This window comes from Phalangium opilio, unplaced genomic scaffold (genome assembly GCF_054372755.1).
Source record: "Phalangium opilio isolate 3A_F unplaced genomic scaffold, DU_Popi_V2 ptg000082l_1, whole genome shotgun sequence".
Lineage (NCBI taxonomy): Eukaryota > Metazoa > Arthropoda > Arachnida > Opiliones > Phalangiidae > Phalangium > Phalangium opilio.
The window spans coordinates 828,055-846,814 of NW_028324189.1; the positions used below are offsets into that span (position 1 = coordinate 828,055).

The 18,760-nt window shown below is 36.6% G+C and overlaps 1 protein-coding gene across 2 annotated transcripts in view; it reads right to left on the reverse strand.

Moving 5' to 3' along the window:
* The window catches only part of MCU (mitochondrial calcium uniporter), a 47,913-nt gene that overhangs the window by 11,253 nt on the left and 17,900 nt on the right, over positions 1-18,760 (reverse strand). The window lies entirely within an intron of this gene.

The window sequence follows — 18,760 nt, forward strand, 5'->3', positions numbered from 1 at the left end:
TAAAAGTTGGCTAGAGGGTGTATGGTTTGGTTGATTCTATATACTCAGATATTCACTTTTCTTTATATTTCTTATATATAAAGACTATATAAAGAGAGGCCGGACCAACCAAGAGAAACTTTAATTAAATTCTTGTATGTCGAGGTTCTTATTCAGTTGAAAAGACGCATGGGATGCTGGGGTATATAAGGAAAAATTACAATCTGTCAAGTTCGCTATGCAAGTGCATTTATGTAAAGCGTAGAAGCATTAAAACCCCTCGAAGCAACAAAGATCGGGGGTCCTTTTTGACAGTAAATTAATTGTGCATCTGAATACGCGAGATTGCGTGAAAATTTTCTTTTCTGCACAAAAAGTTGGATGAGGTTTTAAACATTTTTTTCTTCACACCTCAAATAATGGCTTGGTCGAGGGATTGGATATAAGCCCCCCCCTCCCATGTTAATGATAATATAATTAATTTTATTTACTTCTTACTGAGAAAGGTGCAAGCAAAGTTTATCCGTGCATGTGTGGTTTAAGTTATACTAAGCCTTTTCAAGCGGTTTCTGCGTGGACCTTATGAACAGGTGTGTTGCGAAATTAATGCCATACCCCTCGCCGTATAATAATTTACATATTTCTTGGTCTGGCCATGCATACACTCTTTGAAAAAAAAAAAAAAAAAAAAAAACGGGGCGAAGGCCTTTTTCAGCAAATTTTGAAAAGAACGTGGATTAGAATTCATCAACTACTCTATTAGTAAAACTAGATTTGTCTACCTGAATATTAATAAAGTGCGAAAGGCCCCGGCAAGTAAGCTTCCATTATGTTAAACTACTTGAAATTTTTTCCCCTCTTAATCTTTAACCGCCGAATCGCCATAAAATTGCCTTTTAATTTGTAATTTAAAACTACTTTTACCCCCTATTAGATCGACGTTTATTACCTCTCGTATCACGTAGAGAGCTTCTTTAATAGCTTAGGAAACCGCTATTAGTTTTAATAGCCATCCAATCTAACAGTCTAAGTAATTTTCACGTCTACAGAGTGCAGTACCTCTATAATATCACCAGGAATACATAGAAGGAATAAATAGATATCACCTATAGATGTTTATGTAGAAAATAAAGCATCAATCAACACTTTTTTCGTCCAAAAAAATGAGCCCTAAATCCTTCTGTAAATAGTATATTTTTTCCTAAAACCTTAAGCCTAAATCTAGCTGTAGACACGGTACATTTAACCCTAACGCTATGGGACCAAGGCCCTATAAAAACGAAGTTTTTTTAAGGCATAAAATATTAAGCTAGATAGCTATATAGTCTGATATAAATTTTTAACAACAAAGCCCATTGGATGTACTCGGATAAATGGGTAGAATTCTAGCATACTTTAAAGATGTATCTTGCTTCGCAAATGGATACGGGGTATATTCTTAGCCAATCACAACGCTGGAAATTTTCCAAAATTTTAAAAGCACCGAAGCTAATTCGCGTTTTAAAAGGCACGTCTACGCCGAATAATTTAAAAATAAACCAAGAACGTAATACAAGCTCTTTGACTATAATATGCAAATATATCTCGAGATTAAAGTAAATCCTTGGAAAAATAGTACGTATATATTTACAATGACGTAACTTGTGACGTAAATGAAAATACCCCTACGCGCATGCAGGTTACCTAATGTACAGTGCACGCGCCAATTTAATCCAGTTTCAATATCGTATTTTTAAAAATGATAAGGATTGAATATGACCTTTTGAACTTTCTTCGAATCGGAATGAGGAGGAAAAAAAATTAAATATGGTAATTTTTATTGATTAATTTTTCTCACGGTTTCTACTACAGCTATAAAATTAGCTCTATTTTTCCAATACATTGTCCAGAAACCGCATTCCTAGGCGCTACAAAACAACAAGAGCTTTTCTAGACTCTCGGAAAATAAAACACCAACACAAAATGGTCAAAAATCTAGAGATGTGTTTGAAAAGAAAAACAACACCGAAGGAGCTCGAATATCTTCCACTTGCGATGAAGCAAAAATGACATTTGGAATTCCGAAAAGCACATTTGAGAGAAAGAGCGAGAGAGAGAGAGAGAGAAAAAAACAAGTGCCCAAGATGCAGCGACCAAAAACAACCGCGAAGGAAAACTTTCGATTTATTTATAGCGAAAATCCCAGGCTTGTTGGCGTCCGCTTTAGAAAACGGAAAAACGGGAAAAGGATCCAACGTAAAAATAGAGTTTTTCGTATCTTCAATAGAACTCGTAATAACTTCTACAAATATTTGTAGACGAAAGGTAGACCACCTCGTTACGTCTGCTGCTGCAAGGGGACCGGAATTTTATATTTACTCGTGAAATTTCACGGAGCCCAAGCCAAAATTTTCTTTTGGTTCAAACCAAGGAGGATCTTTCGAAGTACACTAGTAGGTCGCCAATCATTATTTCCACTCCATCTTACCTCATTTCTCCCTGGTATTGATTGGTCATGGAGATTTGACAAAACTTAGTTCTCTTCAATGAAAAGAAAGAACTTCTGAAAATTAATAGTTTCTAAAGAAATGTGTACGATTTTTGTTATTATGTGACATAATTTCTGAAGGAATTAAACCCCAATTGCCTATAACGTAAAGCCTCCCTCCCTTCTCTATAATAAATTATTTGGTGGTCCCTTCGACGATTTGAACGCACCGGTGCGTTCGTGATTTATCCGCAATGAAGCGAACTTTCTAACACTTATCCTTGGGGACTCGCTTCAAACTCACGACGGTGACGGAATTACCTCTAACGCTGGTACGTTGGTGTTGGGCTCTTTGATATTTACACTGAGCGTAAAATGAAATTCAACTTCAACAAAAATAAATTAATTTACTCTACTCTTTGGAATAAGACAAAAGCGAGAAAACGCGGGCAATTCGTCTATCAGAAGTCGATTAACCCGAAGTAAGTAAGCTAAGTCAGACTCATACAAATACAATGGCGCTACGTGGCATCACTTAACAACCGCCTAGGGGCGTGTGCAAGGTATGCTGCGGGAGACTCATAATTTCCATACCATCTTACTTCTTTTCTCCCAACTTAATTTACTTCTGATTCTTCAAATTTCAGGAGTACTTTGTGGCGAAACAAAATCTTACGTATTTTTTTGGGGGGGGGGGGATAAGAATTTTTTTCTTGCCATCATCATTCTATATAGTTGGGCTTCATTTTGAGCGCAAATGAGAGAGAGAGCAAGCGAGGCTTTTATGTAAACGCACGCGGGGTTGCCGCGACGCTGTATAGGGACGAAAATGAATTGCACGCTGGGAGAATACCCAGAATGCATTTACTAGCTCGCGCGTTATACGCTTTTGCGAAAAGTGCTAATGAAAAATGGCAAGCAAACAAGACTCGTTAAACAGAGAGAGTAATCGAGGTGTACTTTTTCTAAGCTCACATTTACTTTAGCAAAGTCTAACACAAAGGGTGCTGTTTCAAGAAATACAGAATATACATATTATGAAAATGCCTTAAAAAATGCAAATATTGTATCAGTTATATAATGACTTGGGCTTAAACTATTAAAACAGTTCAATACCAAGAAACCTGCATGTGTACGCTGAACACTAGGCCTAATATATAATAACTTTGTTGTATTAATTGTATTTCATATAACCTCTTTCAAACTCAAGACGAAACTCTATGATTGAACCTTTCTGAAATTGCCAAAATTGAATGGTTTCCCATTTATTTAAGAAATGAAAGGGTTAACGATGCGTAAGAGAAGAAAATAAGGTAAGGTAAGGCGTGAGAAATTCAAATTATTATACCTATTATTGAGGCGGATAACAAGAAAAGGGTGGACCGTTAGAAAGCAGTTTTAAAAGAAAGGGCAAAAGCCGATAAAGCAATATTACTAAGCAGTAATATAAAGGAAATGGGTTTTTTTCCAGTTCTCTTTAGAAAGAGAATATTAAGTAAAATAATAATAATAAGAGGATAAGAGAATGTTTTAGTTTTTCGTTATATTTCTGGCAGCCATTTTCCAAGATGGATTAATGACGTATTAAAAGGTTTTTATAGTAACTTATTCATAGTATATAACGTCCTTGAAAAAATATTTTCACTCTTTTGGCTTTGTTATTATTAATTGATAACAAATGAAAGAAATTTTCTGATAACAGCGAGTAAAGCGTAATTGCAATTTGCGATTGTGGGTTGCTTAAAATAATATAAGGGCCGTTGTTGCGTCAAATGTCGAGGGTTTTGCCAATCGAGGCGACGAAATTAAGACCCTTGAGGCATAACGTAACAGTAGAGTTCAGTGGCTACGATTCACGTGCCCCCTTCTTAATTAAGGATCTTTTAAAAGGGATAATCCTCTTCAAAACGTAATTACTTTGCTAATGACTAGCGGCGTTATTTTTCAATTAGTACTTGTGCCTAAAGTCATGGATTAGTACCGCAGAAAAAAGAACATTTTTACAACTTTGTAAGTAAATGTTTGTATTACATTCTGTATGAAATCGAGAAATTATAGGAAAAAAATTAGAAAATATATTAACTTGAAAAATAGAAAATAGGGTCAAAGTTCAACTAGGATGTCGTTTGATAAAAACAATCAACATTGCCATGTGTGGTGGTCAACATTTTTTTAACTATATAATGACACATGAATTTAAAAAAAAAATCTCAATATAAGTGTAACTACAGCTTTTGCATGTTCAACAGTTTGAGGTGCGTGAAAAATTTTGAAACTCTGTTCCATAGACCATATCCAATAAGATAAATTAACCTTAATAAATTTAGTCGAGAAGACCAGTAGAAATTAGTTCTCACTTTTACGAAAAGAATGGCTTAGAATTCAGGGAACCTTACAAACTAATAGACATTATTATACGGTATCAAACTGTACTCGGAACTTTGGGATCGGTAAAGGCCTAAATATCGTAACTTCCTTAAGCAAAGGCATAAAGATACGATAATTCTCCACGAAGGTAAGCCTTACCCATTTAAAGTAGAGATCCACAAGAGTCATTAGTCACCGGGAATATACGTGTTCCTTGGCAATTAAGTCACCGTTAATAATTAAATATACAGTGGTGGTTATAGCTAACCACTAAGCAGTATAAATTTATAGAAATACACTTGAAAAATAGGCCATACTCAGCAAAAGCTAGTTCCGTCCGTTCGTTTTGGTAACCAGTTAAGCTATTAAAGAAATTAAGAAGAAGAGTAATCGAGTGTGTTCAAAAAAGCACCCGAATTTTTCCCCGAAGGTAATGTGGCTTAAAATAGATTCATTACCATAAAGTCAGCCTAATGACGCGATCATTTTTGGCCAAGTTAATGCGCCCTAAAAAATAGTGCACCCCCTAACTTTTACGGCCCCTAAATTGGTCTAGATGACCTAGTTAATTATTAATGTCAGATTCAAATTACCGTCGTTATAAACCTTAGAGAAGTTGGTTAGATTTAAGTTTAGCCAATAAATTCAGATTCTACAACCAAGCGGTTAATAGCCGGCATATTCCAAGATGGAAACGGATTGAATACATTTTAGCTTTGGGCGTGGACGTCAGTCAAAATGTTTATTTTGCATTTGTTAAACTAAAATATTTTTACTCCCATCCATTTATGAATGAGACTGGTGTATTTTCCCAACCCTTTCATTTTCTCTATTTTTATTTTTGTCAGTCAACGTTGCGTAAAAAACCCTCAACAGCGCTTTAGTAATCGATATCTCAAGAATGCGTTCAGAGAGGTCAACCGCTGCGTAAGCGTAAAAGAGCACACGGTTTCCTTAAAGAAATCCCAGTCAGTTTTAACCTCTAACCTTCAACACAATCTTCCTTAAAAAGCTGGCGGGGCCGAAAGAATTTCCTTCTAAACAAGTTAAAAAAAATGCTGTATAAATCTATTTCAATAAAAATCTTATATATACACCAATGTAATGCGGTCGAACATCTTTACAGGGGCTCATAGGAAATACATTATCCCAATTACCCCTGGAAGCTGGCTTCTCTTAAAAAAATACAAAAACATTATATAACTATTATTTAGTACACTGGTTTACTATATCATATAGACGGGCTTTATGGTAAGCTTTTGGGGTTCGATTTGAACTCCGCCATCTTTTAAAATGGAGGGCCGAAAAGTAATAACAATGTATCGACGCCGGGTACTTTTTCTGCCAAGTAATATTATAAAAGACGACGTAGCGGTATTAAAACGATGCATCACGTTCCGCAAAACAGGATATTAAAATGGATGTTTCAATTTGGGATAAATCTTCGAAACCTTTTTAAAACCGGGGTTTACTTTAACCGTTAATATCCGGAGCTGGTCAGCTCGTTTAGGTTAACAAAATTACGTTATTATACGAAAACTGCCTGCCAAGAAAAACCGTATTTTTGCCAGAAAGTAATTGATGAGTGGAAATTGGATGAATCTTTTTCAAAAAAAAAAAAAAAAAAAAATACTTAAGGTTTTATTTGGGAAGAGTTATTTGAATTCAGAAGATTCGTTTTAGGGGGGGGGGAATGGGGCTCTCCAGACCTTGTAAATTGGATCATATTGTACATTGAGCTAGATGCAAAGCGTGAAGTGAATTTCGATAAGTTTGAGGTATACTACAAACTTTAGAAGTCCAGGAAGCGTATTGAGGGGTAGAATAGGTATTTATGAGATGCAGTAGACCAGATTGGTCATTCAGAGCGAAGATACGGAATACAGATAAATGAAATGAGAGATACTGTGAGATAAGGTGAAGTAATGGCAAGAAATAAGGTTTGTAAAATAAGAGGTATAAATTCCCTGATTTTTCAAGATTTTCCCTGACATTTCAAGGCTTACCCTGACTATATTCTGTGACTGTCCCTGACTTTCAAGGTTTTCCCTGACATAGGTTTTTCCTATGTTCTGTGATTTTCCCTGACAATTCTAATTATTTTTCGAAACCAACTATTCGTGCCACATATCAGAATGTATCTATTGTAACGTACAACTTTGGAATTTTTGTAAACCCAACAAAGTTTCCCGAATAAAATAAAATAAAATTCAATGGCATTCCTGGTCCATTTTTGAAGTTGTGGAAACCCTGTTATCACTATCCCTTTTATAAAAAAAAAACAGTGCTCATCAACAAAGAGCCGCCGCATCAAGGAAAGGCTTATATCGTTGGCAGACGTTGATGGCAAACTTCCCCAAGTCCGATCTTCCCTAGGGAACCTAAAGATCCCCTTTACGGACGGTATCTGAGGAATCTGAACCGTTTATGGGTAACCCCGTTTTTATCAATAGCTTGATGAATTGAGCTCCTCCGGGAATAAAGCCCTGGTCAGATATATATTCATTACAACAAGGTCCTCGCTCAACCCCTCCCCCCCCCGTTGGACGTTTTCATTTCGAGAGACTGATGAGTTATCTATGAACGCTCGCGTCTAGGTGAATAATCGCGCTCGGCAGAGCTGGACGTCCGTAAAATGACCTACATCTTGCTGACTGCAATCCGCGGAATATGATAATGGATTCCAAGCATGCGGATCACCCAAAAGCCAACGGGGTATTTTACAGAGATAAAAGCATTCCTTTACCGATGCCCATTGTGTTCCCCAACGGCATATGATAAGGTATTCCATGACTTGTAATTAAAACGTCAGATTAACGGGATACTTAAATACCACCAATTAAATAAATGACGATAATTAAAATATCTGTCAATAGTACTTGTTTGAGGAACAAAGAATTAATTAAAAAAATAATGGGATTAAAATTATTATAATCAACCGATGTTTACCGATTATTAACCAATAATTAACCAATTTTTACTGATGATTAACCGATTAATCGATGCATTAACTTCGAACCATTTAATCGGCAAATTAAGCTCGAAGTACCATACCGATACCATATTGGTTTGTTCCTAGCATCGCTAATTAAAACTAAAATATAAATTGTTAAACTAAATCCGTGATGCGATGCAAAACAACCTCTCCGGAGAATTTAGAAGAAAAATTATTTGAACAAAAATTTAATCTAATCACAGACGAAACGTATAAAATTTGATTAAGGTTTATTGAAAGTTTTAAGACAAGACAAAAAGAAAAACGTTTTGCTAGCGATGCAGTATGCAACCAGATAAAAAAAATCAATATTTTTTTGTATAAATTTCAGAGATACCTTTTCACATTTCTATAACCTCAAGATTCGTAGAGAGAGGAAAAAAATCACATTCTATAAGAAAACCCACAATACTCGAGTATTTTGAATAAATTTCCCGTTATCTGCTTTATAGGGGACGATATTTCTTATAGGCACTCAAAACGAAAAGGATAAAAAAAATATTTACGGTTAGAAATAAAATTTCTCTGTCGAATTTAAATGATTGAAAAATCCAAATATTTTGGCTTTATGTGACCCAAAACAGCAATGTATTACTGATAAGTCTGCCATACATCAAAGGGGTATATTTCCAATGTTTGGGAGCCCATATCCCCGAAAATAAATGTTGTAATCTATGATACTTTCTACTCAGTTTGAACTGAAGAACATTACATAACCCTTTGCGTTCACGGTACACACAAGTTATGATTTCAATAATTGAAACCAACGTAGCGGTACCTTAATTCAGGTATGAACAACATCATGTCTTATGCACGAACGGCTCTGCAGCAGTGTTTATATCGATTAGGTTCTGCACAGAACAATAGTTTATTTAATGAAGGCTTAAGGATGCTCAGCTTGGTACAGTTTAATAGAGTAAACGTTAAAGAAGAAAGACTCGAAGGAGTTTCATGCAAAATTAAACTCGATATATCGATCGTAGACTATCTTGGGCCTAAAGCAGCTTCATTCACAGCCTGGAGAACACGCGGGATTTCGACCTACGCACGTAAATAAGATAGTGATCCAACTATCCGTGGAAGCTAAGAGGGCTTAGGATATCCTTCGGCTGGCTTTTCAGTCTTCGACGATCGCAATGCGGGCAATTTGTTCCGTTGGCAAGATCTCAAGACTCAGAGTGTGTGTGATTTTAAGAACATTGAGGATTAATCGAAGGAGACGAGTTGCAAGCACAGATACTTCAGATTCAAATTCCCTGACAATTCCTGTGGTTTTTCCTAATTATTTTTTAGTCCAAACCTTGTCAATGTCAACTCTTCGCCGAGAGGGTAGACGCTCTGGATCTCTGTGTACACCTGAGTTCACAAGAGTTCAGCTTTGACAGTACATATTGTTCACCTCAGTTCTCAAGTGTCTACCCCCTCTCTCTTCGCATTGACTTGTCCATGGAATGACAATATTATTGTTTATAAACAAGTCAATTACCAGTGTTATGTTTTGAACGTTGTATAGTGTTTTGCGACTTAACATATCACAAACTATACTTTTAAACGAAACTAGAGGAATATTAGATACAGCACGATGTCAAAAGTATAAAATATAGACTTGAAACAGCTTCTGTCTGCCAAGGTTTATTTTGAAATATTATGGTAATAGAAGAAGTTACACACAGGCTCTTGGAAGAACTTCCAGAATGGACTATTATAATATATTTTTCTTTGCCCTAGTTGTCGATCATACATTAGGAGAACTGCATGCTGGGCCTTCCAAGTGTTCACCGTCTCGACCCCGCCACCATATCTATTTTACGACATAAAATATGAAGTTTCGGCCCAATTTTTTCTTCTTAAGGTGTAAAAAAAAAGGAATGACGCGGAGAATTCTGCCATAAGTTTGACACTTTTCTTTACAAAAAACCTATATCTAGAAGATTTATACTCGAAACTTTTAACAGCACTTAAAGAATAAGGGTTTTAAAACTGGTAAAATACTTTAAAACTAAATATAAATTAGTAGCAGAAACTAACAGACAAATTAGAAATTACTTTATCTATTTTCCTGCAAGATATCAATCACCGCAACATTCCTTAAATGAAACGGAATGAATTGAAGACTATACCTAGTCGTTGCTATTTCTAGAATTCTTCTACGAAAAATTCCAAGCGAAAGCAAAAAATGTAAAAAAAAACCCCAAAAAAAAAATAAGGAAAACGAAGAAGAATGGGCAGTTTTTTCCATAGTTATCAAAAAATCCTTTCTTGTTCCAGCATCTATTTCCTCGGAAGAACGAATTTCAAATCGACAAGTAACCTAGGAGAAACGTTCACCAATCCCAGATTCAGAAGCCATACCACAATCTACCCCCAAAGATTCGAAGGGACACTAAAATGGTCGGGATGCCAGGACAAAGATTATTTAGAAGATTAAGGCTGCAGGACAATACTACGTCATAAAGGGGCTGAAAAACCATTCACCCTACAATATAAGCATTCTATAATGACAACAGGGGTTGACCATACCTTATACGCGGCTAATTTCTGTCCAAGCAACTTCGGACGGACATGGCAGTGATAGTAACGCAAAGGGGCGTGTCCGCCATTGGGGTATTCTCCCTTCAACCGAGAGGCAACGCCAGACGGAGCCCTAGTTCAATACACGCGTAGGGAGGCAAGCCAATTCGCACTGCCTCTAAAGAACGCAGTGTGTCTTTGAGTACACACCTTGTTCTCCATTCAATCCCGATAAGAGAAAAATCGATCGTTTTCCTCTTTTTTTTCACCCATTTTATTTTTATTATTTTTTGCACAGATCCTTCCACGGAATCCGGCCTTTCGATTCCTCTTTATTTATATGGCAGCTGCCGAATTCTCGCATTTCGCAGATAAGGGTATCGAACCAAAAGAAGAGTGTGAAGGAATGATGAACAAAACAGTATAACACCAAAGAAGCAGAAAATTAGAAAAGAGCGCCTTTCCCCACTAAGAACATAATGGAAACGAAGACGCCCTATAGCTGCTATTTGCGGGAAAAACACTATCTAAAATCGTCTTTCATCTCGAGACACAAAACTTGATCCCCTAGTCGCCGTCCGTTTTCTCCTATTTGTATCTCGTTTTTGGAAAAGCGAGAGGTCGGAAAATTACTTGTTGTACTATACTTACTAAGCGAGATGTATTGTAGACAGTAACTTGTCAAGATATGCAAATTTGGGGGTACTGTACCTCATTAACTAAAGTAATGGATTTATTTTTCTTTTTTAGTTTATTTTGTCAAATTATATCATTTTTATCTTTATTATGACAGATTGGATGTCTCTGAAGAAAAAATGTAATAGAAAATGAAAAGTCGGTAAATCTTTTTTACAGCTTGGCTCCGTATAAAGGCTGGTTTTCACCGACACAAATTTCACGGAACGATAAAAATAACTCCGCATGATTTAGTTGAAACTCGGACAATAAGAGTCCCATGGGTAATCGCAAAATTTACTAGATTCAAGAAACTATCCGATTCCTCGCTATGGTCCGCGTTCATTCTTGGCGAGTTTAATATAAACACACTGAAACAACAACATTACGAGAATAGGTCGACTTTCAGGAAGTAGAAGCTATAGTTATTCTTTCTTTCGATCAATATCATTAAAATAGAAGGAGTTTGTTTATGTACGTCTGGTTGGTTCTCTTTTGTTCAAATGCAATTAACTAAGACGCTTCTAAAATATTAATTATTATATTTCCTTGATGTTGGAAGAAATTAAGACACAGTTTTTTTTAAACATTAAAGGTAAAGATTCTGGTTCTACACGATCTTTTTCTAAATAGAGAGTGGACAAAGGGGTGAAAATATCCCCCATTCAACGTCATGCCTCTGCTTAGCCAATCAGATACATTCCTCCACAAGGATTCCACTCTGTAAAGTTGGCCGCCATTTTGGTGGAAAGGGGAGGAGCCATATTAAACTAGACCCCTCTGGCCTTTCTCTATATAAAAAGAAAAATAGGAGACAAATTTCTCTTATTATTCTCAAATCGCTTGAATTTTAAACTGAAACTATCCCTTCGTCAGAGAAAGTTTATAATTATAATAAACACAAAGCTCTCTTTGTTTTAACGGGTGTTTGATAAATGGAGTGAAAACAGGGTCAAAGGTGAACGCCTCGGAAGTGGACTAGAGAGGCACGCGAGTCGGGGAATTTTCAAGGCAAACTAAATTCAATTTTACGCCATTTTAACGAAGGTTCGTTTTAAAAGCGAAAATTTCGTTAATTCGACAGTTTGTCTTTGTCCTTTAGTGCTTTAGGCGATCATTTTATCGACAAAGGAAAACGTGAGTCGATGACAAGGCATCGTTCGTATCTAAATTTTTGAAACAAGTATAATTGCAGGGAAGGTACTATTTTGACCTATCGCAACAGGGGTTAGATTCCAAGGGTCACAGATCTATTTTAGGGGACTAGCATTCAATGATTTTTTTTACCAACAAATATGTTACTATTGCAACTTTGCTTTCTTTTAGGGTATACCCAAGAACAGACTTAATACAAGCACCCTGTACAAAGAGAATTACGAAACGAACGAATTTCAATCCTATAACTCGGGATTTGCGGCGCGTGCGCAGTGGACTAATGCCCTTTTGATGGTCTACCTAATGAGAGCCGGAAAGTAAACGTGGTTACGACTGGGAAGAACCCGCTGTTTTGGGCCTACCACCCCGGGCGGGCGGGCATCAACCTATTCATCCGTTATTCCCGGCGTAGTTATTCGTTTCCGCGGAAGGAACTTCCGAATTACCAGAAAACTAATAAAACTTTTCACTTTGGAGAAAAAAATAAAAAAATGATTTCATGCGAATAGGGAAATGCACGGCGCTATCTTTTCAATTTCAACCGAACCAAGCCTTAAGGAGATTGCGCAACGACGCAACCTTATTACGAACTATTTCCTCATTTTGACTCATTGCCAATATTCGCTATTTTCGGAAATTTAATCAGCTTGCTTTTATGCGCGACATCCTTTAAGGATTTTCGCATTCCGAACGGATTTGTCCGTTGCCCCCATTGGGTTCAACGAAAAGGGGATGACGTTGAATTGCTAATTTAGAAAGTGCGTAATTAAAATATTTATTAATGACCAGCAGAGCTATTTTAAGACGGGAATTACAAAGTGAACAAATTTAACAAAGGACCATGCGCCTGGATCTTCTAAAACGTGTACGTGCTAAGCCTAATTTGAGAACTTTAAATTGATTTATCTCGTGCAATAATGAAAAGATTTTTTTTATGGTTTTATGTCTAGGACGGGAGACATTTTCGTACAGGTTTTTTAGCCAACCTTAAGTTTATAAGATATGTTCCATAAGTATGACACTGCCTATGCTTCGTAATGCTACAGACTTACTGATAGCTAGTTCGAGAACGACAAGCGAGAATTGCAGACTACACTCGGTTAATTTAGCAGTCTATCTTCCTATTTAGTCAGCATTACTTTGACAGCGCCTACCTACGTCATGCATTTCACGAAAAGCTCTGAGTAATTAGTGACAAACTTGTGGTAAACACATCTTATAAACTTATGCTTAAACTCCTTTTTCATAAGCTGCATGGATTTCTTGAAGCATTATTTTCAAATTAAGGGAGAAAAACAAGCAAAGGCTTAACGATTTTCTAACATAAATGTTAAGGGGATCGATGGATGGGTCCTTGTTTGAAATGAACCACATTTTCGGATGTTGCTGAATTGAATTACGTCTAAGTTAAATACTCAATAGAGTTTAAATTCAGGTTTAATTCACTTCTGATCACAGCACATACTTATAAAATCCGGAAATACCGTTATCTAATTATAAAATTCTAGAAGATTACTTATCTTTAACGTAATTACGCTTAAGTCGTAATCGTAAATGACATTTCCTGAGATTAGAAATAATCAATTTAGAGTATCGTATATTTTTACACATCAGTTACTTTCATTGACAGCCGGTAGCTTTGTTGTTGAACCGTTAATTATGTATATATTAACAGGAATACATAAAGCTAATTGGAATCTTTGTGTACCAATTTTATCAACGTATCTAATCGGATTTTGTGGAAGGAGCTAGACTAATAATTATGTATGTCGAATTTTACCTCACAGCCGACTTATCTCTCCTTGCGTTCAACCTTTACCATGTCTTGCTTACAATCAATGAAACAACAGTTAGAAAGACGCCATCAGAATTACGAGGTATGACGTACAGTAAGTTCTCAAGCCCGGCCCACAAAACTCGCGTAGAAATTAACATGGGATCCATGGATACAGAATAATTCCCAGTAGTTGTATGCATTCCCGATATTTAAGAATATAATAAGATAGCGTGACCCGAAACCTACATACTGAGATAAGGACCTTCTTCGACTGGCCCAGACTGGATTTACATGAAATCTCAATTAAGTGTCGGGGGAAATTTATCCTACCCGGCCGGAAAAATCGATAAATTAAGGTGATTTGTTTATAAGGGGAGATGTTTGAGAAAGGTAATAAATAAATTTAACAAGGAATGCCTCTCAAATTAGAGAACTACATGCTTTCTCAGCGGCTTGTTTAAAAAAACACCATTAAAGGAAGTACAAATACAAAAACATTTGTTAGGATCACCTACCTCTACCTTCCATCTCGCTTTTCGACGCCTGCGCTGTAGGCATTTTGTATCATGAGAGTGCGCAGAGGCGGCTATGGGTCAACCCCTTCTATGTTCCGATACTGCGGGTTGCCTACCCTTTTTCTTTTACATCGACGAGGCTTATGGCCATTTGTTTAATGTATAGTACCTAGACGATAATTTTAATTTCCTTCTATTCTAATTTTGATACCGCTATTTTCCATAAACGCAAACCATGTCGCCTGTCTAAAATAATTATTCTTGGACGTACGTAATAAGCCTAAATAATCAATAAAGAACAAGAAGCTGGAATTGAGAGACTTATTTTTAAGTAATCGATAGAGGCGAATGTACTAAGTATTATTTTATGTCAAAGGAGCGTTTCTTCGGACTGTAGGTCTACAATACGTCCTTATGTGTAACAATATATGAGGAATTTTTGGGCTACTTTTCATTTGAGTCCGGGCCATTTTTGGGCTACTTTTCATTTGAGCCCGGGCCATTTTTGGGCTACTTTTCATTTGAGCCCGGGCCATTTTTGGGCTATTTTTATTTGAGCCCGGGCCATTTTTGGGCTATTTTTATTTGAGCCCGGGCCATTTTTGGGCTATTTTTATTTGAGCCCGGGCCATTTTTGGGCTATTTTTTTTGAGCCCGGGCATTTTCTGGGCGATTTTTATTTGAGCCCGGGCAATTTTTGGGCTATTTTTTATTTGAGCCCAGGCAATTTTTGGGCTAATTTTTATTTGAGCACGGGAAATTTTTGGGCTTTTGAAAAAGATTTATTCAATAACTCTAACATTTCAGTCAAGTTGACAAAACCTTTGCTCTTCTGAATGGTTACTACCCGCTATATTCGTTGTAATAAAAAAAAATCGGGTGTCTTTATGCGAAGTGGTACGCCGGTACGGACGGACTGCAGGATGTATGTATAAGTGAGGAAGGACTTCTACATGGAATACTAAATGCATTGGGGAAAAGGGTTCCATACTAAGCAGTCAGTCCTTTAAGGGGGTCCTACGAGGCCGAAAACTCGACTAGGCCTATAACTAAATAATTCTAGTCCCGGGAAAGAACCTATTGGAAAAAACGAAGAGCACGGATCAAGTGGTATCATATGTTGATTTCCAGAAGTAAAAATATACCAATTCGAGGCTACAAGACTTCATTCTGGTTCCGTCTGGCGTTGCCTCTTGGTGCGAGGGAAAAACCTAAGAGGGCGTATTCCAGAATTGTGAGTAGGTTTCCCGCAAAGTAATTAATACAACGGTCTATTCGTGCCTGCTCAGGAAAATGTTACATACTTCCTGAAATCAACTTCAGAAAATAACTACCGATAACGATAAACTCAACTCAGGGATGGATCTCACGTGGTAAGTATCGTATCGAAAAGCGAAGGATCAGTAGTACGTGACGCAATTTCCGGTTCAGGTTAACGCGTCCAGCCCTTATAGCTTCCGTTCCATATACCTTAGTCTCTGGAGGCTATATACCTAACGTTAGCAAGTACATTTATTATTCACGTAGTAAGAGAGGCATACGCGCATCGAGTATACACAGAGACTGTGTTTCGTATGTCACTATACGCGATTCAGAAGTCACGTTTATGATTTGCCCAAAGGTTACTAGGCCTACTATAGGTGTATTGAGTGTTTCTCCTCTAACCTTCCATTGTAAATGCTAAAAACACTGGGTAGCCTAGACGTTTTGCACTTTAATTTCGTTGTTAAGTTTAAATATCTCACGAAAAGTTGTAATTGTTAAGCCTAATTTAAAAGCACGAGAAATCTTCCCGAGTAATCTAACCTTGAAAGATCTTCGTCTAGAGATACGTATTTTTAGCCACAGACGTACCCAAACAAACAGCAAAGCCGCATAAATTGATAAACTATTCGTGAACATGATTCAGTCAGATACTTAGATTATTATATTGAGTACTATTTATACATTTAATGACTGTATCATTTCAAATCTTTTCCCAGAGTCAGAGAACTTGCTACAGGGAAAAGTGAGGTATGAAATAAATCAATAGACATCGATACCTCTAAGTAATCCACAGGTAAATACGATAGAAAGGCGTAGGCAGTGGACAGACCGTCCATTTGTAACGTACTGATCTTCCCATAACGTACAGTAAGTGGTATAGGTCCATGCTTGGTAATGATCTTTTGTCACGCGAGGGTATTCGAGGTTATCCTTTGCTCTAAGCAGACTACACAATTGTTGAATGTAAACAGTTGTATTTACGTGCTTCTGAAATATATTAGTCCATGCCCTTTCATGGTCCAATGGTTCAAACAATTTCAACTGATCATGTGACCCAATCATCTCGAAGTCAAAAATACATTGTCTTCCAGAATGGTTGGTGGGAACCATGCAAGTACATAGAATGGGTTGTATGGTCGATTTTGAGTCGAAAATGTAACATTTTGACCCAAGGGTCAACCTTCACAAGGGTTTTCACGGATGACCCCGTAAAATTAACTAAGAAAATGAAAGACGAGGCAAATTTAGTTAAGGGGTAAAAAAAATCTAATCCCACTCGTAAATGATGTCCCTTGCTGTTGGAACACCTAGTAGGATATTACTTTTAATTAAAAAAGTTTTTCAAATTCACGTTTTAAATTTATCCGAATCTGGAGGAATTCTCTTCGCGGTTTCCACGTGACAAACGACTTGGTTAAGGGCATTCCCCAGCGACCTATGGTTGGGTTCGGGATTCCCACAGAGAAATTTATTGCAGACTGCTTCAGTCGCTCGTTAACCCTAACGATTGGCTATTTATTTAAGTAAAAAAAGGGGATAACAAATTAAACCTGGTTTGAACGAGCTATTAAATACGTAATAAGACATTTTCAGGGCCTCATTGTTGACCTTTTCTCTACACCATAACATTCACAAATAATACGGACACTGAAATCAAAATAGCAAAAGTTAAATAACCATGAAACCGATATTATAATTTAAATGTCATGATAGAATATTTATAGGAGTCAATATCGTGAAAGAACATCCCCTTCAATTTATAGCAGACTTATCAAAAACACCCTACCCTTTACATAAATCGATTTCAGTATCGATTCCCTTCTAAATTAATCAAAAATGTCTTGATTAGAATCAAGTCCTAAAAAGTATCGATAAGACTGAGGTTATCACTTGACTGAAGGATCAGATATTAACTTTTCTTTTTAATTGAAACTTAAAGGCATGCTTAAGAAAAAACAACGTTCCATTACCGTTTTCCGTTGAAATAACTTATTTTACAGGTAATCAATTTCAAAAATTTACTTATCTCGGGTTTTCGGGCACAATTCCATTCCCCCAAAACATTTTATCATTACATTAATCACTTTTGAGAGAGTACGTGTATGACATTCCCTCATTTGTGCCCGGCATGCTTCGCAGTGGATACGTTTTAAAACAATGGCGGAAAATTAAGTAGGGACAGTTAGATTTTTACTCGTGGTTATGAAAAATGATGTAATGTCTAGTGTACTTCAGTCAACAGTCATACTGTTCATTCTCATAGCTCAGGACATGATTAATGCTGCTCACTATTTTTCTCTCTAGTTTCAAACAATGGTTAGAGACCATTCAGTGCCGCGGGTCGCACATGAATATATTTCAACTACAGTTTACATCAATTCTCCGTGGTCGTACTATTAGCGGGTTAAGCACTAATTTGTTCAGAACATGTCTCGAAAGTGTGCTTGTTGTAAGTTTTTAAAGCAGTGTTGCAAATGTGTGGGTAATTTCCCACATCGTGGGAGATTTAGGTTTGGTTTTAGGCTCTGTGGGGAAAAAGTAATATTTTTCCGAAATCAATGAAATGTCGGAATTTTCCTGTTCAAGGGTTAATAGTGCGAAATTTTCAAAATTTTATCCGGTTTAATAATTTCAAGCGACATTTTGAAATAAATTCGGTGATTTTAAGTTTGGCACTGAAAAAAAAGAAAGCATATTTTGAGAATTTTAAAGCTTTATAGCATTTGTACATATTGTCAAAGCCATGCGGAGTGATATTCCATATTAAACTTAGTATGATAAAATAGTCCAGATAAATATGACTGTAAAAAAGGGGGTGTGGGAAATGCGGCAAATTTTTAAAATGGAAGTGGGAAAATCCACTTTCTAACATTAGCAACACTGATTTGAAGGTTTTGGTCATGGCTAAACAGACCGCTCATTCAGTTTTCTATTGTTTTAAAGCTTATTTTGACACGTTATCTCTCAAAAGTGATTAATGTAATGATAAAATGTTTTGGGGGAATGGAATTGTGCCCGAAAACCCGAGATAAGTAAATTTTTGAAATTGATTA